This window comes from Corvus kubaryi, unplaced genomic scaffold (assembly GCF_017639235.1).
Source record: "Corvus kubaryi isolate FWS band 111438036 unplaced genomic scaffold, C.kubaryi_AGA036_p1.0 137, whole genome shotgun sequence".
Lineage (NCBI taxonomy): Eukaryota > Metazoa > Chordata > Aves > Passeriformes > Corvidae > Corvus > Corvus kubaryi.
The window spans coordinates 23284614-23307463 of record NW_024580671.1 but is presented as its reverse complement, the minus strand read 5'-3'; the positions used below and the strand labels follow the sequence as shown (position 1 = coordinate 23307463).

The following is a 22850-nucleotide window of genomic DNA, read 5'->3' as shown; positions in this document are numbered from 1 at the left end:
GGGGAATCTTGTCAATATATATAAATAGCTGAAGGGTGAGTGCAAAGAGTATGGAGCCTGCTGCTTTACAGTAGTGCCCAGTGATAGGACCAGAGGCAATGGGCACAAACTGAAACACAGGAGCTTCCTTCTGAACATCAGGAGATGCTTCTTCTCTGTGACGATGACCGAACACTGGCCCAGGTTGCCCAGAAAAATTGTAGAGTCTCCACTCTTGAAGATATTCGAAAACTGTCTACACATAGTCCTAAACAACTGGCTTTATGAGGAGCTACTTGAGCAGATGACCTGGACCAGATGACCTCCAGAGGTCCGTTCCAAATATCAACCATTTTGTGATTCTGTGATCTCAGGAAATAAAGGCCACACCAATCTGTCCCCCAAGGTTACCATCAGTGGTGGTTAGTATGAGCCAATACCTAAACTAGGTTACCTACACACAGTTAGACCTCTTTTTGAAGGTGGAAAATCAGCAGTGCCCTTCAGTGGTTCTGTAAGAGTGAGCAAGTCCCACAGGACTAGGGCAGAGGCTCTCAGACTATGGTCAGATAGTGGGTGCCATGGGAAATGACACCCAGTTGATAGCAAAACAATAAGCAGTCTGCCACAGCCATGCCCAGAGAGCATCACCCATCAACTGTTCATCCATGCAGCAGCATGGCAGAGAAGTGAGAGAGGTTAAGAGGTGATGATATATGCTGGTTCAAAAAGCTTGGAGGCCGACGGGATAGGAAGGTGAGGGAGGAAAGAAGAGTCTGTAGCTTCTTCAGCACGGTAGCAAATGTCCAGGGTTAAAAAAACTACCAGGACAACACACCTTATACTCCAGTTTTTTCCTGAAACCCAAAATTTTTTGCACCTCTGAGGAGCTATTTTATCTAGAAGACAAATGCCATAAATGTCTTTAAGTTCCATAATATTGGAAAGTGAGTAGTAGGGACATCCTCAATCAGCATTCACCCTTATGTACATATTCCTACGAAAGAAAAGGTTAAATGTAATATTCAAAGATGCCCTTTTATAAAGTCTGCAGAAAAGCACCACTGCTTTACTCGTTTGACTAAAGCCTATGTGCAGCCTGAATTGGCAAATGGCTTAAATAGTCCTATGGACACTCGCAGGTAGGAAGGCTGGCGGCAATTGGAACATATGAGAATATCTATTATACACTACTGAATCAGCTTCCAAACACATCCCAAAACCACTCAGTGCCTGCCAGAGCATCTCAGAACTAATCATTACTGGCGGTCCTAGGAGATCTTTCCTCGTGGGAAACTGAGCTGCTGAGCCCTGGCCTCCAGCCAGCCCTGTCCTGTGACCACCTTCCTGGGGCCAAGGTCATCAGCACTAAATGCTGAACCTGGTGCACTAGAACAAGGAGCTTTGCCTGTGCTGGAAAAGGAAGATCTGTTCAATCAGATCCATCACACACCTCCCATCATGCCACTGCTACCCATTTTTCTCTACCATCTTCTCATTTGCAGCTTGTCTGTACCTAAAGGCAGAACAATCATCTGCCCTGAGCAGAAAAGAAAGATGTGAAAGCTATAAACTTCCTAAACATCCCTCCTGCCAACACCTGTCATTTGTTTCTACATTTCCTATTTGCTCTGTTTTCATTTAAGGTATTATATGACTCAGATGAGGCCTCAACAACTTCAAAAGAATTCCTGTGTCTGACTGCCTTAGCTTTATTAAAAGTAACTGAGCCATTGATCATCATCAGAAGATGTAGTCTCAGGAGAAACGATATCATTTGTAAACAAATGATCCTGTGAACACAAACACTCCACCAGCTGCGAATAATAGGGAAACAAGTATGTGGCTGGGGAGGCGAGAAGCCATCCCAGCACACCAACAGACCATCTTAGGGATAACTAAGACAGTTGCACCTTTACAAGCAGCCCAGCTAACAAGAACATGCTCTTCCAAAGGCAGGGGGAGGAGGAGAAGCAATTTTCTTTTGCTGTTTTCAAGTATCTAAAAGCAATTTCATGCTGCTGGCTTAGGATGTGAGCAAGCAAGACTGCTCATCCCTAATACAACCAATTCCCTACATTCAGAGGGTGGTTTTTTAGCTGACAGTTTCCATACACACCCTCACATGCTGCATTTCAAGGCTGACCAAAGAGTGAATTCTGGAGAAGAAAATGCATGACTGCATGGAAACACCTGTGAAAAATCAAACTGTTTTCCTTCCCTTACCTCCAGCTAGCTACAAACAGGATCAGCCTGTCTGGGATATGAAACTTGTGTCTACAGAAACAAATAAATTAAGATCAGCACCATGGATTAGAGCACATAAAGAGTGAAAGATGCTATATAAAAATCCACTGAATCATCTGCCAGGTACAGTCACTCATTCTTCAAGAGTAGTGGACCAAATACCCATAAAAATGGACTTTTTAAAATAAATGCCTTCATATGTAATGTCAATGTTTCATATTGGAAAACGCAATGGACAACTCCTGGCAAACACTTAACTTGAATACAGTGCAGGTTCAAAAGCTGCTGCTGCTGGAATGGAGCAGCTATTGTGCAATTCTGTTTTTTGGAAGGAAAAGGATGCCAAAATCTGCACCAGATGCCCCACATTCCCCAATGAATATGTTTAGCATATTCAGTTGAATACCACACAATCCGTATGGAAGCCATCAAGAATCTGCTGAGGTTTGTCAAACAGAAAGTAGGCATCTAACTGAGAATAGTCACAGAAGAGCAGACACAGACAAGGTCCTTTTGGTCTGCAACCAGAATCCCCAGTACCTAGAAATAATGACTTGGTAAGACAACGTCCCGGAATCAGCTGGTGCAAGTTCCTACCTGTCCAGAAAACCACCTGGTAAAATCTTCTTTGAAGAAATCATTGTGAATGGAGGGGGAAAAAAAGAAACAACCTCATATTATCTTCACTGCTGGGCAAATACGTCATGAAATCTAAAGCATGTCAGCTAGCCACCAAAAAGCCTGGCTGAGCTGATGCCTTGAAGTGAAATTCAGCTTGCTTAAGTTCATACAGAGTACACCTCTCAGCAGCTCACTTGCTTTGGGGGCTAACCGTATCCATCAGTGTGTAAAGGGGCTGAAGGAAAGAAACAGCAGCACTGCCATGTGGTTCTTCAAAAGAAATGCTGTAGCAGTCGGCAAATTCAGGCCTCGTCTAAACTCAAACAGCTTCTCTAGGCAATCTAGAATTTCCTTTGAAGTATCTATCTCCGAGCACATATGGTCCTGGAGCACATCCACACACATTCACCAGAAGGGAATGAGAGTGGGTGGAATACATAAGACTATCCCTAGGAAAGGGAGAAGGAAGAGAGAGAATAAAAATTCTGGCATAAACAAACAGCTGCTATTTCTAGCCCTCCTGGTACCCCTTCCTCCAGCCCAATGCCACTCTGCAAGATGCCTTGTTCAACTTAAGAGACAAATGGAGAATTAAAAGTGCAAGAGCATGCACTTTTACAGCCCAATTATGACCACTTACAAACATACTGTAAATCTACTCACTGCTTAACACACCAGGTACATCCAGCAAATGCATTTGCTCAGTGTGTACTCAATGTAGCTTGATATTCTCCATGAATTTTGAGTGTGCACATTCAAGCAATAAAAAAATTAAATAAACCAAGTCTGGATTAGAGTCAGTCCACAATAGCAGGGAAAAAAGAGTAATTATTGACAGTGGCTTGGTTAAGCTTACAAAAGCTTAATGGAAAAAGATTTTTCTGTAATTGCCAACTCTAACCTTTTATCCAAGCTCAGTGGGTACATTACCTAAGTCAGCAGGAAGTTTAGCCACTCCACATGAAATTAATAACATTTATGGGCTGACCCATAGCTTTTAAAACAAGAGCTATGAAGAAGTTTCTGTCCTTCCATCAAGGAACAGTGCATACCACACTTAGTCCCTTAAAACAAACCAAAACGAAACAACCCCCCCACTCCTCCAGGCAGCTTTAGTCCCTGAAGACTGAGCCTCCCTCTCTTGCATACTCAAGAGGAAATTAACCTTACAAACTAGAGAAACTAAAACAAGCATCTCAAGAGTACTGCATCCCATCTGCTGACCTGCCTGTACCTTGTGGGGCAGCAGCTTCCACATCATCAGGGTACCCCTCTTCACTCACCCAAATGCCCTAAGAAGTGCTCCATGCCCTGAATCAGGAGCTTCCCTGCCGGCCTTGGCACACCTACCCCTGTGCTTGCAGACACATTTCTCTGTCCCATCCATTCACCCACCCAAAAAACAGATCTGGTTGATGTTGAAAGCATGTGTTCTGAGTCTGGGCACCTATAAAATGGCTGTGAGTGGACCTGCACGCCAAATGAGAGCTTTCAGCCTGGCTTCGTATTCACGTATATGGAGAATAAGATAAGCTAGTTTAACTAATACTGACTCAGTTCTTTCCATTTTACAGTGGAAAGAACCAAAACAGATATGAGAAGTTAAAATATATTCCTGAAGAGATACTGTTCATCTGTTTTCAAGTAGCAAGCATGAAATATTTGAGTATGTGTGAGAAAATTCTAGGTGATGACCGAACAGAGCAAAAACAGGTCAGCAACCTGACTTAACAAAATTGTGTTGAAAACCATTAACAGGAATGCAGCACACATGCTTTATAAGATGATACTTTTCAGTGTCATAGACTAAGAAGAGAACAAGAAAAGTCAAAGGGAGGATAAACAAGGCTGCCTGGGAATTGATTGCCACCTCTGAAATTTTAGTGGAACAGTTGGAGCAAGAAGCTGACTACAGCTAAACTGAAAAATCACTATCTGTAGCTAGATTAGTCATCTACAGTTAAACCAAATTAAAGTGTTCTTCCCACAGGCAAGGCTGAAGATTTCAGAAAAGCCATAATTTATAACTCAGGAAAAGTTTAGAGGAAAGCTCTGCAAAACCAAAATGAATTTTGTACTTAATGGGCAGGAAAACAAAGGACAGATGGAACTTCATGTTTCTTGGTACAACAGTAAATACTACACAGCACGCAGGATGTGACTGAGCCAAGAAGCTGATGAGCTGCGTTAAAGAAGAGCTCTCCTTATTCAGGTCCCAGCCTTCCTTGCTCTGCAAATCACCCTTTCAAGATGTTACATGGTAGCAGAAGCAGAAAAAAATAGATTTTGAGCAAACCAGGCCTCTATTGCAACCAACATTAGGAAGCACTATCAATACAGTTTGAATAGGAGAGCCTCCTTAACCTTTTTCATAATTAGGTAGCAAACTCATTTACAGGAAGTGCAAAGAGCAAGCATACAAGGCACAGAAAAACACCACAGTATTTCTGTCCAATTTGTTTTGCAGGAGTGATCATGCCTTGGATGGAAGCCTATTTCTAACAATTTATTTTTCATGTCTGGACAAGGCAATATAACTTCTTCACAATTTAATCCCTTTGCTAATAGACTTAGCTGTTATAGCTGAAATACTCAAGCTTAACAATAAGGCTAAAACACCCAGAATACTTAAATCCAAGAAATGTGTTTGCTGGCTTCCGTTCAGGACAAGTAGAAGCAATCAGCTAAGGCACTGTGGACTGGGGAACCACGGCAACACCTGCCAAGAGGTTACATTGGACTCTGCACAACTGGCTACAGAACAAGTGCTCTGAGCAGAGCACAAAAGCCATCTACAAGAAGTCTTTAATTGCCAGTGAAGCTCCTCCAAAGCACCAGGAAGCACCTGGGCACCCCGACAGCTCACCTTGGCTCCTTGGGTCAGCACTGCCCTAAAATTACAGGGACACTGGGCCAAATCCCCCGAGAATCATTTGCCTGTCACATTTCCCCTCCGCGGTCGTTTCGTTCTGCTTTCAAGCTGCAGTTCAGTGAACAGGCTGCAATTTACCTCTTCACCCTCACCCTCAAATTTGTTTGGATAAACAGGCTCTCCTTTGTTCCAGACTGCTACTACATTTACACATTGTATTGTAAATCAGCCGGTACAAAGCAAGGCAGGCCCTTGAATGAAGACACTAGCAGTTCTGTTCACAGCAAAATTAAACAAGAGGCACAGAACCCCATTTATAACCCCAGTCTGGAAACAGCTGGGTTTTAAAAGGTGAGAGGTTTTAAAAAGTTTACTAAACAAACCTACCCAGTTGTATTGTCTATAGTCAGCTCACAAACGAGTTCAAGGCAGTATAAATTGCCAAAATAGTGATATTTCTTAAGAGAACTCTAACAGTTTAAAAGCTTGCTTTCTTGCTGTCTCAAGGACCCAAGAATTATTGGCAAATGATTTAGCTTTCACTGAGTACACAACTAGGGAGAAATTAGTCACAGAGAAAGGGAATGAACTATTCACCATGTCTATTAAAGACAAGAGACCTAAATAGCATCCAGGAGTTGCAGGATAAACATCGGGAAAAACTGCACAGTAATAACAGTTGAGCAGAGGAATGACAGCTACCAAGTCTTTTCCTTTAGAAGAGGAAGTTCAATGAATGGCTTAATTACAGGTGATTCTCTGCCTTATGACAGAGCATGGACTATCTGTATACGGCTTCTTCAAGATCCCTCCTCAAATCTATTTTCCATTATTTTTAATGTTCTTTTAAATAAACTGAGATAGCTGAGATCTCTCCCATGGGTTGATATTACAGCAGAGTCTGGCAGAAAAGAGATCAAAACTAACGTTATTTGATAGCTGCCCAGGTTTCCCAGGAAGCTATCAGCTCAGTCCCATAACAGAGTAGATATTCAGAATAAAACCAACCAACCAACAACAACAACAACAAAAAACCCTAAAAACAACTGACTGATCCAAGGGTCAAGAATAAATTGCATTTGATGCTGTCTGCAGTCCAGAATTGAGGCCCTCTGATGAGATCCTATGGAGAAACTTCAGCTGGACCTAAGCAGGATGTCATTCAATGCTGCAGACAGCCCTGCATCCTTCATAAACATCGAGCTTAAAAAAATTAATCCCAAGTCTGAAACATAAGATTGAGTGCCAACAATATTTTTATTCCTTTGATTACTTTCAAGGAGAGGGAGAGAAACATGATAGTTTTGTGTTTAAAAAGTTTTTGCCCTGATTACAAGAAGTATGTTACAGTAAGAAGTGTTCTACAGACTCCTTTTGGTACGTATACCATCAACAGTACAACAAACCCCCACCTTCCAGTAGTTTCAGATCAAAACCAAAGAAAATTCATAGAGATAGAGGGCATACCTCCATCTGATGTTTTAGAAGCCAGGGCATCACTGTCCACGTTGTAATTCTGACATGACCCCATGGCCAAAAAGCACTTGCCAAGCAAGACGAAGGGAAGCTCAACCTCTTCTTTGCCACCAGCCCCAGCAACACTGCCCAAGCACAAGAGCTGTGATGGAGGTCACTGTACAAGCTGCTGCCCTTGGCCACAAAAAAAAAAAAGTCTGATATAGTTGTGTGCATGGCAACTTCCCCTTGAGACTCTCATGCTGCTGACTCACATGGGAGTGAGGCCTGCCCTGTCCTCTGTCAGGGAAGGAGCCCATGTGACACCACCCCAGCTGCTGGGAGCATTGGGCACACCACAGCCAAACCCTTCTCCTAAGTGGTGCAAGGCTGCCAGAGGAACACACTGGGATGACACAATTCCTCCCACAAGCTGAATTCAACCTCAGGCCCCAGCCTGCTCAAGTCAGCCCCTGTGCCCTGCCCCATGCTTCCAGCCCTGCTAAATGATCCACCTTTTATCCAACTGCTCTCCATGATTAGCAGAATAATCAGCACTGGAGTGCTTCTGCTGCCACCAAGCATCACTTGAAGCATGACCTGAGCTTTGCCCACTCTCCTCCCTCTCCTAAGCTGCCCTTCCCTCTAGGATCAGTATTTCACAAGAGACTCTTCAGTTTCACCCTTTTCACCTGAAAATGACACAAATCATGGAGAGAGGACCTCATGGGACAAGCAACACAGTCACCTGAAGCTGGACCCCGTTTTGTCCAGAATCAACAGAGGTGTATGAAAATGGTGTTCCAGGGAGTGAAAAGAAGCCAACAATCCACAAGCATGTGAAGGTCTGGAAACCCTGTAATTTGTGCCCTAAAGAGAGATTACAGCCCATCTGTCCCAGCTGGAGTACAATAGAATTCAGAGTGATTTGTGCTCATCCTCCTCACCTCCCCTTGCCCCCTGTTTCGCCAAATAACTAAAACAAATACATATAGCCATGTCCCTAACTTGTTGAAGTAATCTGCTCCTTTGTCACCACTGCAGCCCTTGTGAGGGCATAGACACTGCACTTGGGAAATCATGGGTTATCTCCTGGAAGCTGACGTGACACAGGCTTTTCCTACAGTTTGGTCTGAACCTGCACCAATGGGCTCCAAGTGCTCCATCACCAAGATCTACTTTCCTACTTAGAGATAATGCTGCTGAAACATCTGTAAAAACAAATGCATTCACTATAATGCTAAACCCTTGCACTAAGTTTTGAAGTGACACTGCCAGACTAAAGGGACTGTAATACATCTTTTAATATCCCATTTTAAACTCTTCCTCAGATTATTACCCATGAAAGAGCTTTTAATATCTCTTTTTTGACTGAGGTGTGTGATACCTGTCTGTCCTCCATTTCTGCCTCATTTTTGCTCCAGCTACACAACACTTACCAATGCCCACATGGCATTTTATTAAGCTCTGCTCCAAAGCAAGCAGTGGTGGAGGTCGGGGGAACCCACGTGTCACCTGCATATCACCCACACAACTGAGGGCTGGAACAACACACACCCATGGCCTCCCCACACACATGGTGAAGGAACACCATGAGGCAGATGTTGGAAGCATGCTGCCATCCTGATGGCAGCACCACCCCAGCCTTCCACTGCTGGAGTAACCCTCGATTGCGGACACCAGCTGCTCTTCTGGCAGGCACCCGGGCACAGCTGCTCACTGCCAGCACAAGATGGAAATAGGTATTTAAATTTTATAATGATAAGCAACTCACCCTGTCACTTCTTGTGTTAATAATTTCTTACTCTGACAAGCAGGGGTGAGTTTGACCAAAAAACTACCAATAGGAATCACAGAATCAGAGAATTGTTAGGGTTGGAAGGGACCTCTGGAAATCATCTAGTCGAATCCCTGCCAAGGCAGGGCCACCAGAAGCTGGTTACACATGAACACATCCAGGGGGATTTTGAATGTTTCCTGAGAGGGAGACTCCACAGCCCCCCTGGGCAGCCGGTTCCAGTGCTCTGCCACCCTCTATGTAAAGTTCTTTATATTCTTCTTTCTCATATTGAGATGGAACTTCATGTGGTTTAGGAAGACCATACTGAGTCCTGAACAAAGAAAAAAGTGCTTAAAAGCTCTCAATATACGCTGAGGTGCACACAGACAATAAGAAGTTATAAGAAGCTTTTGTGTCTTATCTGTCTTAGACTACAGGGCAAGAAAAAACAAAAGCAAAATCATTTAGCAGAACACCCTCAAAATCAAAACAAACAAACCTCCCCCAACAATATCCCTCCAAAGACACAAAAAAATAAATTGGTTCCTTTTTAGTTCCTAAAGGCAGGCAAGAAGAAATTGTGGCTGCCCCTGGAAGTGCTGCAAGTGGAAACTCCAAACTCCCAGAAGACAGGACAATAGAGACATGACACCCTCGATGTCACTGTCTCAGCCTTGTGCCCAACAAGTTCCTTCAACTACTCTGGGTCTTGGTTTCCACATCTGCAGACTGGGGATAATAACAGGTCTTTACATCACAGGGGTGTTACAAAGATCAATTAGTTAATGTCTGAAAAGCGCTTTGAAGATACAGCAGGTGGTGAGTATTATTATGCAAATAACATGATTTAAGAAAATCACAAGTGCTGGATTAATACTAATCCCTTTGATATTTAAAAGACACCATTTTTTTTCATATTTTAAAGCAGTGAACGTTTATGCTATAGCTTTTCACGGCTGCTGCCGCAACAACAATTTTTAACCTTTTCTTTTCATATGGCTCCATATATAAAACTCCTCTGCAGACATCTTCACAAAATCCAATCTTGACTCAAAGCTAGGAGTAGTGGAAGAAATTATGCATGTTGATGAACTGGATAACTAGATTCTATGCAGGAATATTTCTCAGAGGATAGAATGTCACAGGCCTAACTTACTGCAAAAAGCACTGCAGAGTCTTTCAGTTTTAGGGCTTTTTTTGGAAGCACGCTAATTTCACGCATAGAGGCATTTGTAAAACAATATAGCTGCTATTTAATTATGCCATTTTATGTGGTGGAAAAAAGTGGAGAAAAAAAGGAAGCTATGGTTGATTCACTTCTTCCAGGGCTCCATATATGAATTGTGTAAAAAAAAAAAATTAATGTCTAATGACCTCATTTGGTGGTTTCACAGGAGATCAGGCATTGCAATGTATCCTCCAACTTCCAGCAAGTGGTTGCACAACCATTTCTGCTTTAGATGGGATGGAGGGAGTGGAGTGGACAGGCACAAGCCAGCCCGGAAACACAGCCTTCCTGAAAGCTTGTCACTCGCAATAAGAGAGAAACGTAAGTCAAAAAGAGAGCTAAGGTGGGATCAGAGCAAAGAGCCTGAGGTGAGCAGCAACATCGGAAACCAAGGTGAGAGCACAGCCAAGACTAGATGTCCCTCTGGTTTTCAGCACTGCCCTTCCTAGACCTCACTGTGAAAGCAAGACATCCTGCCCAGTGCTTGAAACCTCCCCATGCTTCCAGGACTTACACGGCCACATTCCCTTCCCATGAGGACACCTGGTTCTTGTCTCCTGCACTGTAAAATTTAGTGCAAACCAGCTGGTGCATTTTGCCTAGGAATCTGGAAAATATTGCTGTGATTAAAACCAGCTTAATATTAACCCCTCTGGAATGCAGGCCTGAAATTGATATTAATGAAATAAGATCAGATATTAATATTCTGTACAGCCAGTTCCTCAAGCTGTGCTGTAGTGTCAAAACAAATCTTTCCCCAAATCAACATATAAAATACAAACATCGGATGGCAGGTAGCATGCATGTGGGAGGGGGCAGAAGGAGCATTTTAAAACTTCAGAAGCTATTATGTTTGCAGCTCTAGGCAGCCATGCTTCCTTTCCTGCCCCATCTCCCGCAGCAGCCATATTAATAGCTATTCAATACAGTAATAGGATTCAAGCTGTACACTTAGTTGTTGGGGCTTTTTTAATCTCCAGGTCAATATTAAAAGCATTAGGATGCTCTTTAGGAGGGAAGAATGATTTTGCACTCCAGGAACAGTGAAGCATTTGCAGCATTCCCTAGGAATGCTAGCAAAGGATTTCCTTCACATGTCTCTGCTCATGACTGATGTGGTAATACTTTATTTTAACTGTACCCAGTAGTACAGATTCACAGTTCAATTTTCTTGCGTAAATATGCACTCTGTATAACATGTGTGATCTTATTAGTTGAATTTATACAATTTATGTACAAAATAGATCCAAAACACCATATGAGGGTCACTCTGCAGAAGGAGACCCTGGAGGGTCTCTGAACAAAGTAATTTGGACACATGATTTTTACTCCTGGATATGCAGGCCTGGGGAATAAATCTGCAGTTCTGTTCCTGGGCAAGTAAGTAATAGACCCATCTTTCACTTTGCTCTCCTGTAAAATGGTAGCCACCTCATTTCCTGAAAGACATCTAATGATAGACCTCTCCACTGAAGAACAACTCCCAAGTGGGAAGATGAGTCAGCATGATGCTTCTGCCATCTTCACAGAGTAAAAAGTCAATATCTCTCTCAAGAGTGCCCTGCAGGTAGCTTGAGGTTCAGTGTACTCCATCTCCACACCTTCAGTTAATTCACCTTTTCTGAATGTTTTGTGTTTCACAACTGCTTACTTGAAGGAAGCAATCTGATTTTCTTGTAATCTGTTATTCATTTTGAAGTACACAGGTTATTCTTATTTAAGTAGGCCATAGATATTTATAGCTAAAGTTAGAAACAAGAAAAATATTCCAGCATTCTCAAACTTTCACATGTGCAGCGTCACACCACAAAGATAAAACCTAATTTAGATGACACCAAGTTTTTTTATCTCCTCTTCAAACAGCCAAATAATATGAAGCTACTACAAGGACTGCTCCCATTAGTCAACCTTACCATCTCTCAGCAATCTGTTGCCAGGTTTCTCCAGACAAAAAGATGGAAACTGTACTATCCCCACTGTACTTAACATGCACAGTCTGAAGAAAAAGCAAGGCTATTGTTACAGCAACAGAGACGTAGATAAGACAATGCCTTCTGTCTGTCCACGGAGCAAGAGGAAAGCCATTCAAACAGCCATGCAATGACAAAAATTAAAAAATATGGAGTCCTATCTTGTATGCCGATCTTTGCACCAAGTAGAGCCAGGCAGGTACAGTCTCTCCCACTGACTACTGCTGCTTTTTCTTCCGCAGGAGATGGGCAGAGAATGGGAATGGGTATGTAATAAAGAGAAGGTTACTCTGATGATTTGTAGTTCATACACAAAGCTTCTGGTCTGACAATCTCCTGGCTTTGGTACAGTTTGCATCACATTTGTAATTGTATTACCTGGACAGCTTTAACCTCATTAAGGATTCACAGGTAAAACGCAGATGCTGAATCAAATCTTATAAAGCAATGGCTGCTTTAAAGGGGCTACATGAAGCAAAAGCTAATTCAACACCTTCTCCCTCTTTGGTTTGTAAAGAGGGTATTCATAATTTCACTCAGGAAAATAAATCTATATGTCAATTGAGGTAAGGTTTATTTGAACTAAAGAGCAAAATGTGTCATTTGGGATGTTTGAGTTCATGCTGCATTGAATCACAGCTATTTAAAAAGAAATTATTCCAGGAACATATTATCCTTACCTTGTGGCTAATATATATAAATTACTAAAAAAAATTTACTCAAATTGTAATATTTCCTCTTCCTCCAGTAAATATAAGAGCTTAGCATTAAATCCATATTAAAAAAAAATCTTCTTATATATTCTAGGGACTACAAATACAGCCAAACTGGGCCCATGCAGCTGAGTTTGCTGCTCTGCTTTTGGCACAAGTACAAATGAAATACTCCAGAAGACAGATATGTTACATTCTTTCAGGTGTTTTGAATTAACATTTATAGAACTCAAGGAATTTCTATAAAAAAACCCCTCATCTTCAGCAAATTTTGTAACCTTCAGCTGAGAAACATGAAGAGAAAGTTTCCATAGGACAGAGCATACTTTCCTTTAAAAACCATTGACTGTAACTATAAAATACATTATATATGTTGTATATAATACATTCAATTTTACATAATTTTTTTAACCAAGATCCTGTTTCTGAAAAGGAGTAGAGTACACTCCATGCATAGTGCTATTTTTATGAAGTGGATAGAAATGTGTGAAGGAGCACCACTATGGGTTACTACAATACTGACCTTTGAGGAATGCCAAGGGAGTAAAATTGATAATGAAGGATATTCTTTTGGGACCAGGAGAGCTCCAGCTTCCTGCTTGTGCTGCCACATGCATGAGCATAAAATTGAAGTTGTGTTTGTACTCATGGCCTCAGATTAAAACTCGACTGTTGATTTGAATTCCTGCAGGCCTTGTACTCTCGGGACATGCCCTATCTCATTTGGAGGAGACCACATAATGGTTTTTCCCCTTTACAGCCCCACCATTACCTTGTAGCTAAACCTCACAGTCGATAACCTTAAGTCTAGTTTTCACATTTAACAAATTTTCCTACAGCTCAATTAGTAAAGATTGTTCAATACCTAGGCTGCAGCTAAATATATTAAGCTTTAACCATTTATTTGTCAACTTTTTCAAAGTCCCATTTTTTAATAGCCGCCTAGACTTGTCTCTTTTTAATAAATACACCAAAATGGCATCTGCATATCCTGTTATAGGTATTGTACCCTGTAACTGCTGCATACCCACCATTACAGCATTCACGCTCTCAGTTTCCAAATCAAACCTATAAACATCATGGTGGCACTGGAAAATTTTCTAAGCTCCCTCAAAAAACCTATCAGAGGTAAGAGTCTTCCTTGTATTTAGGTAAAGTCTGCTTCAAAGTTATTTTTTTACATGTGAAGAAAATTGTCTGTATTTTTTTAGCCCATCCTAAGGATTTTGGTTTTCTTTCTTTGCTGCAAGAAATAAAACCCTTTTATGTTCAATATATGAATAGTAGAGTTTTTTTAAAGCCTAACATTTTACAAGGTTTTCCTAAAGCTTGTAAAATATGAATGATCTGTGCAATGGCTCCATACATTAAAATGCAACTTGGGCATACCAGTTCAACATCTCTCCCTTTATTCATTACTTAAAGGGCTAGGAACCATCCTGGGATGCCTTGCAGTAGGAGGGAAAGCACATAACTAATTTCCTAACTGCTCTGTTTACTTCGCATACCTTGTGGGCAAAAGTTGGCAAGAAAGGACTGGAAGTTGTTTGCTTTGAAATTATCACCCCGTTTACAAGATTCAAGAGCAAAGTCTTTTAAATTGAGGTAAGAGGGAAAAGGAAGTGACTCTGTGCATGGTTAATGCTGCAGGAGAGTGCTAGCAGTGCACTGTAGGTCATCAGCTGAGAAAGAAAACCAACAGATACCAAAAAAGCTCCCTCACAAAGTGCACATGGACACGATATTTAGAGCACCCAGAGAGAATAAAGGCACTAGCCAGATCTATGTAAAAGGGCTGTATTTAGTTTAAAGCTATCTCATATTATTCCAAATGAAAGAACAGCTACTGACGAGCACGGCCGCTATTGAAAGTACAAACTCAACACCCTAACTCTGCTTGCAAAAGCCTCCTCTTCCCTGACTAATAGGGCCACCCAGGATGGGACCGGCAGGAAGGGAAGAGAACTACAGACACAGGCGGGGCTTGATAACACAAAGAACTTGGCAACAAAATTACTTTAAGCAGGACTTGAATCCTCTTTTTTCTTTTTTTATGGGGCAGGGTGTGGGGGTTGCCTTCCAGCTTCTCAGTCCAATATTGCAAATTATGATGTGTTTGCAGGGCTATGCTGTGAAACACAGCAGAGATGAAGGAAAACTTCTAAATACTTTTTTTCAAAGCCATGTAACAACCTCATAAAATACAGTCTAACGCTCTCCTGTCCAGTCCACAGCACAGCTCCACAAAATAGTCATGGTAGAACAACCAAGCAGGTACTGGCCAGTGATGGCAGGAACTACTTACAGCAGAGCTGCCACTGAAGATTTTATATCACTGAATGATGGTCTGTGCATGCTGCTAACCCACTTGGAACAAAAATGCTCCCTCCTGTGCCAAGTCATCTCATGGATACAGAGAGCACGATGTGAAAGTGCTTTGTAGGAGTCTTTGTTCAAGCCAGGAAATCTGGGGCCGCAAGGTCTGCTTTTGCATAGGGGCTTTTGGGGTGGCAACATGTGATAACTTAAGAGAATTAGCAGGTCCCCACCCTTTCTGGTCAAGAAGGAATGCTGCAGCATTTACTTGCCCTACTTATACATGACAAAAATACCACCAAATTGTACTTTTCATCTACAGATTTCCCAAAATTCCCCAAAGCAAAGCAATGGAAAAAAAAATAGCAACAACAACCAACACCACCACCACCACCCCCCAAACAAAACAAAACACACCACAAAATCACAGAGGAATTAAATTACTTGCTCAAGACAGAAACAAAACCACCATGCTGAAGTCCCTAGTCAAGAAACCTACGGGACCCCAGTGCACACAGTGGATTGCATAGATGGCACTCTGGACACCAAACCTACACACAAAGCAGCCCAGACTTCTGGTATTCCAGTAAATATGCCAGTTTCATCTGACTGATGCCACTGAATTATTAGCATGGTGTTGGAACATCTCAGTTTGGGACAGAGACCTGTCTATCCATGCCAAGTTATCATGTATGAAAGGCCTGAGAAAATAGAAAAGTCTCTGAGAGGGAGGGAAAGGAAGCAAGTATGTAACCATTTCTGGCCACGAGTTTACAAATACCTTCTTTTTCCAACAAGATAAGTAATAACAAAAAGTAACTCTTCAGTGCTGCCTCATTCATAAGCTCCTAACTTCGAGGTTGCTAAACCCTCTTCTGATATCAGAGTTCCTGTTCAAGTATAATTCAAGTAGATTAATTAAGCCACAGACAACAGAAAACACAGTCTGCCTCTTCAAATTATCAATAGGAGAAAACAGAATGAAGAGTTTAGTTTCAAGAATGCTGTTTACATTTACTCATTTTACAGGCATCAGGATCAAAATTAAAAGAGAATAACTAATTGCTACAACTGGGAAAAGTAAATCGGCATTTAAATTTGAACAGTGGCAACAAGCAACACAGATTGCAAAAGTGAAGTGGAAAGTGTTACTCTGAGCAATTGAGATACTATGTTTTGATAGCTAAGATAACCTGGAGATGATTCACGCCCACAAGTTGCTTAACGCCCTTTTACACTACAGGTCCAGGAGATACAAAACTACACGTAAAAATCACTGTTGAATCAGACAGTATCCAGGACAATTACAAAAAGTGAGTACATTTTCATGTCAGATTATTACACTAAATTTGAGGCTGTAATATTTCAACCTAAACCCTAAAGCACATTTATCCCACACATTTATCTCTCGTCTCGGTACGCCAAACCAACTGCACTGCAAGGCTCTATACAAGAAACTCCTCCTTCTCAAGCAAGCAGCACAACACTTTGGAAGAAGAAATGGAGGTTCAAACAAAACCCTCAATCTAAATGAGTTCTTAGCCCACCTGAGCAGCACAAGTGTTGCTAGTGAAACGGACTTCTTGGGGCTCAGGCTCCTGTGCAAATAGCGGCCGGGATGAAGTGCCTTTTGACGTGTACTTGCTCCTGCTGGAAGAGACACAGAACAGATGCTTCAGAGAACACATAAGACAAGGGACTAGGCAATATGCACAATCAAACATAACAAGCTTGCTCAGGGGGTCTATGGGCATCCTAAGCAAGGAATTGTCTTGGAGCTGGCATCTCAAGACGTTGTAGAAAGTCCCTCATTTTCATCTTTATAAATGCAAAAGGGGTAAGAAGAAGGACGGTGAAATCTATTGATTTTGTATCACATACAGCAATTGAAGGCTTAAAGATGTGACATAAGCAACAAATATCAAATCATTGGGATTTTTAAAACAGGATATCAAAACATATAGGACAAATACATAAAAATTAGTTAACTTAAAAATCTCAAAAAAGCTGTCATTAGTGACTAACATCACCATGCAACTGTAATGCTTCTTTTGCAGTTCAAAATTACTGGAATTATGCTTTACATTACCTAAGTGTTTTATTAGCTACCTGGAAATAAGCAAGTCCTTGATGGTAAAATTAACAGACTACATGGTTTAGTAGCATGAGAAATAAAACAGAAAGCAAATCACAGAGTTAACACAATTACTTGTCAAGTTGTACTCATTCCAACCAAAACAATCTTAACATGTCGGCATGCAGAAATATATATTCAGTAACAAGGGCTTGCAGGTAAGGTTTGCAAATCAGAGGACCATGACCTCTGAAGCAAGAAAAGCAAAATGGGTGAGGTCAACACAGCCTCACAGCCAAGAATCAAATTCAGAGCTTCTGTTGTTATTGGAAGGGCTAATGTGGCTCCTGGGCTCAAGACATGAGAGTGAATGGAAATACTGAATGGGGTAGCATGGGGCATGCATCAGTAAAGAGCGACACTGAAATACTGTGCCCAGTTCCATGGCTGATGCTCAAAAATAGATGTTGAAAATTATAGAACAGGCAGTGTGGAGCTGCAAAAACAAGGGCGGGGGGGGGGGGGTAAAAAGCGTTATGTATAATCAGATTGAAAGATTCAGTCCTTCTGATAAGCCACCCAGACAACTGACAGCTTACTTGATCATCTTTAAGGGAAAAAAAAATTACCAGCAACAAAAAGTCCTTAATACAGCCACAGGAAAACTTAAAAGGGATGAACAGATGCAATTCAAAAGCATAGAAGGCTCTTGTTAGAAACAAGATGCAATTCTGAAACAGCAAAACCAAATAGGAACAACATTCTTAAAGATCGATTCTTTTTTTCTTGGAATTTTCAAGATAAGGTATACTTTAGTCCAAGAATTTGTTTGGCTCATGAGTAATAGCCAAGTGAGATGTTCAAAGAACTGTGGGAATTGACAGCTCTGCTGACCCTAAACTCTAGATGACAACCTCAAAAAACACCAGACAAAACCCCAAACCAAAGAAAAACCCCTCAATCAAATAATTTAAAAAACCCCACAAGGATATTGCCCTCCATTTTCATCAATGCTACCGAACAACAAATTAAACGCACAATGGACTGTGAAATGCTTCCAGATCTTCCCCCAGTTAAATGTCAAACCAAGAAGCCATCTGTTAATAAACAGAGACGTCACCTCTCTGGAGTTTTATCCAATCTACTAATACATAAACTCATTCCACCACTTAGCACTCAGGATTGCCAAGGCAAATGAAGTCTTTTGGTTTTTCATCTCAACAGCTTGGGTAGGCAGAAGGTGACAACACCTGGACCACAGAGCACATGCATAATCCAAGTCATGAAGCCAGCTTCGTGGCTGCAGAGTTACTGACTCTTGAAAAACTTTTTAAAAGCACTTGCAAAGACACTTCCTGCCTGTGTAAAAGGCCTTTCAGACAAAACCATTGCCATTTGACATATGTGGGGGAAAAAAAATATCCTCAAAGTCACCCACTTCAGTTGTTTTTTTAGATTTGTAACTTACACCCATATGGGAGATGTGCACACATCATAACCACAACTGCAGTTTACGTGAGAATTTACTCAGTTCATGAGGGAAAAGGTCTAGCTGCTGCTGATGAGTGCCAAATCTGCACAGAAAAACTCTTCACAGCTTTAAACTACTTAATCACACAAGACTGTAAATAGAAGAGGTCAAACTACTGCTTTCATTGCCTTACTATTCAACAGGCCCAACATTAGGTTTATACCAATTCGTCTCACACGGATTAAATGAACGTAGCATGTATGTGACAACACACTACGGAAGGACAAATTAATGTTCTTCTGATATATTTAAGAGAGATGTTGCATATTTTAGACTTTCAGCTGCAATGAGCATAATCAGATCCATTAAAGGGAAACTAACTAATACAAGCTGAAGGAAATCATACCCTACTACTATTAATGATTCCAAGTGCCATGTATCTTCAGGAAAGAAGAAGCTTTTATTTGCTTTGCATGCCTAGTTTAAACCCCAGCAAAAGATTACTAACTTGTCCTGATTCAGGATACTAAACCTTACCTTGTATTTCAATTGCACCCTTTTTACCAGATCAATGTGGTTTATATTTTCTGCCCTCTGCTTTCTCCCTGTGGTTGAATACATTTGACCAATAACTATTTTCCTACAGGGCAAACACTGGTTAAAAAACTGGTCCTTCATAAATTCTAAACAGTAATGCCAATAGTAAATGTAAGAGCTAGATCTTCTTTATATACAGCTCTTAGACATCAGAAAGAGATACTATCTCTTCTCAAACTATCTAGAAGATAAACAAGAGCCCTGGGGAAAAAGATGTGAGGAGTTCCCTCCTCAAATTTTTACATATTTAAAACGCAGTCAGTAAGTATAGACAGAACATTAAGCCTTCTGCATCCCTTCTCTGAGACACAGAGCTATCACATTAATAATTCCTCTAGATACAGCAAGATTAGTGTTAGGTTTATGAGAGCTTCCTTCAATCCAAGTCAACAAGCAGACCTAATCAGTTTAACTAGAAATATGCTAGTCAGGTCTGTTCGGCAATTACTATGAACATACCTGGTTATAAAAATGTAAGTTCTGTTTAGTTTATAAAGTTTTTTAGTTTATAAAAATGTAAGTTCAATTTAGTTTAAGTGCCAAACATCTCATGGATTTTTATTTAAAATCATGTTGTTCACAGGCAGCTCCCATGTACCTAATCTGGAAGAGTGGTTCTGATGGGTCTACTTGAAGGTCCAGAATTAGGACAACTTAGGGGCAAAGTTTTTCTACAGCTTCCTGGATTATTGTAGGATTGAGAAGGCTTTTAAAAAACAAAGACAGAAAGAATGACATCTGCAACATAAAGAAAACTGTAATTGTTAGTACTAAAGCCATTCACTGCAAATTATGTAAATCATAGAATCATAGAAAGGTTTGGGTTGAAAGGGACTTCAAAGATCATCTCATTCTAGCACCCCTGCATACCTTCCACTAGACCAGGTTGCTCAAAGCCCCATCCAACCTGGTCTTGAACATGTCCAGGGATGGGGCACTCACAACTTCCCTGGGCAACATGCTCCAGTGCCTCACCACCTTCACACTAAAGAATTTTTTCTGAATATCTAATCTAACCTACTCTCTTTCAATTTTAGCCCATCCCCCCTTGTCCTTTCACTACATGCTTTTGTAAATAGTCTTGCCCTATCTTTCCTGTAAGTTCCCTTCAGGTACTGGAAAGCCAATTAGACCATTCCGAAGCCTTCTCTTTTCCGGGCAGAACAACCCTAACCCTCTCAGCCTGTCTTCATAGGAGGGTTGCTTCAGCCCACTCATCATCTTCATGACCCTCCTCTGGACTAGCTCCAAGAGTTCCACAACCTTATGTTGCTGTCAACCTGCTGCCCATGCTTCTTTGATGCAGCCCAGAATACAGCTGGCTTTCTGGGCTGTGAGTGTGCATTGTTGAGTCATGTTGACTTTCTTGTTAACCAACAGCCCCCAGGTTCTCCTCAGGGCTGCTCTCAATTCATTCTCTGCCCAGCCTGTATTTGTGCTTGGGATTTCCCCTACCCAGGTGCAGGACCCTGCACTTGGCCTTGTTGATCTTCATGAGGTTTGCACAGGCCCACCTCTCAAGCCTGTCCAGGTTCCTCAGGATGTCATTGCTTCCCTCCAGCATGTCAACTGCACCACACAGCTTGGTGTCACTGGCAAACTTGCTGAGGGTGCACTCAATCCCACTGTCCAAGTTGCCAACAAAGATGTTAAAAAGTGCTGGTTTCAATAGCTGAGGAACATCACTTGTCACTGGTCTCCACTTGGACATCATGCCATTCACTGTTGGGGTCCCTCCCCCGCCATGGAGCCCTGGGAGAGGGGCCCTGAGGGCACAGACACGGGGATTCCCTGTCCCTGCTCAGCCTCGTTCCCATTGGTTGGTTTGTGTTCCCTGCGCAGGCAGAAGGACCCTTGGTCCCGTGACTGGAGCAGTTCCTCAGCAGAGCTCCGGCCATGCGGCTGGAGAAATAAACATCTCTGAAACATTTAGCAAGAATCTGTCTGTCCATATATATTTCCTTTCCACGGGACGCCTGGTTTGATATATGCGTGTTGCAGTATCCCCACTGCAACATAATGGTGGAGAATTGAGAGCAGAACGATCCCCGATCCCTAAGCGACTGATTTGTGTGAGTAAATCCTGGAAACTTTGGATTCCTCTTCTTGGTTTTGCTTTGCTATTCCATATCTAAACTATGGAGGAACCGTGGGAAGACTCTTGGCTCTCAGAGCCGCATATGGACATTTATCTTAAACTTAAAATGATTCTTGAACAACGATTTGTAGATTTTAGCTTGATTCAAGCTCAAAAAGAACTGAAACACTTCCTGGCATGGCTGTTTAAGAACTTTTTCTATGTTTCTTGGGATTTAATTCTTACCAAGGGCTTTTGGAAAACCGTTTGGACACAGTTAATACTGGAGTCAAAATATATGCCGATGGAAGAATATTTTTGTGAATATTATTTAATTACCGAGACTGTTGAGCAATGTCAGCTGTGTCCTGGCGAAGGGAAGCCTGGCGCAGGGACCGTGCGGCCCAGGCCACGTGCACCGAGCGCTCTGCGAGCAGCAGCGAGGCAGTTCCCGCGTGCAGGCGGAGCCAAGCGAGCCGCAGTGTCGGTGGCGGAGCGAGGAGCGGCAGGAGCGGCGGGACCCGGCGGTGCCCGCCCGGCCCCGCGCAGCGCGTGGTGGAGCGAGCCCCGGGAACGCCCGACCGAGAGGGGCGGCGCGCGGGCGGCGGCTGGCGGCGGTGGTGGTGGAGCGGAGCCGTGCCCAGCTGAAACGCACGCTGGAGCGGGGTGCAGGGGAGTCATCACTCGGGGGCCCGGCCGAGATATGGGTACAGCGCCTGGCAGCGGCAGCGAAGCTGCGACTGGAGGAGGCGACGCACGGAGAACTGAGCGGCGCGGCCCGGCCCGGCCCGCGCAGCCCCGAACGCGACCCCGGGAAGAGCGCGCAGGCACCAGCAGCCCCGACAATTCCAACACGGGAGCGACCGAAAGAGAGAGCAAAGACGCAGCGAGACAGAAAACAGCAGCCACTCGGAAAAAGGAAAAGATCATAGTAGCTAAGATCTTAGGGATAGTAAAATGGTATAATGTTAAGCAAAATTATGGTTTTATAACAAGGTGTGACAACCAGCAAGACATATTCGTGCATAGAACTGCTATTAAAAAGAATAACCCTGAAAAATGCATCCCAAGCTTGGGAGATGGAGAGGTGGTGGAATTCAAAATTGTGCTAGGGAGAAAAGGGTTACAAGCATCGCAGGTCACTGGGCCTGATGGTGTTCCTGTAAAAGGCAGTATATATGCCAAAAATCGTAGTCATGTTAGACAATATCTCCATTGTAAGCCCCCCCTACAGTCTCCCTTTCCTAATCCCACCTTTCCCTTTTACCCTATGTCCTATTACCCCCAGTGTATTCCTAATCTGTTTTTTCATCCATGGTTTCCCTCACAAAACCATGCTTTTGCCAATTGTTTCCCCAAAAATCCCTTTCCAATGCCGAGTGGGGGATGAAAAGGGGGAGGGAAGAAGTTAAACCCTCTCTTGCCTCAGTTTCCCCACAAAGCATGCTCA

General features: G+C 42.4%; 1 protein-coding gene across 4 annotated transcripts in view; it reads right to left on the bottom strand.

The window, feature by feature from the left end:
- The window catches only part of PLXNB2 (plexin B2), a 256319-nt gene that overhangs the window by 227550 nt on the left and 5919 nt on the right, over positions 1–22850 (bottom strand). For 3 of the 4 annotated variants that reach the window (XM_042018200.1, XM_042018203.1, XM_042018201.1), the window contains exon 2: positions 16729–16831. The gene's annotated coding sequence lies outside the window, so the exon portion shown is untranslated. The remainder of the gene's footprint in view (positions 1–16728; positions 16832–22850) is intronic. The other variant, XM_042018202.1, reaches the window with a different exon arrangement.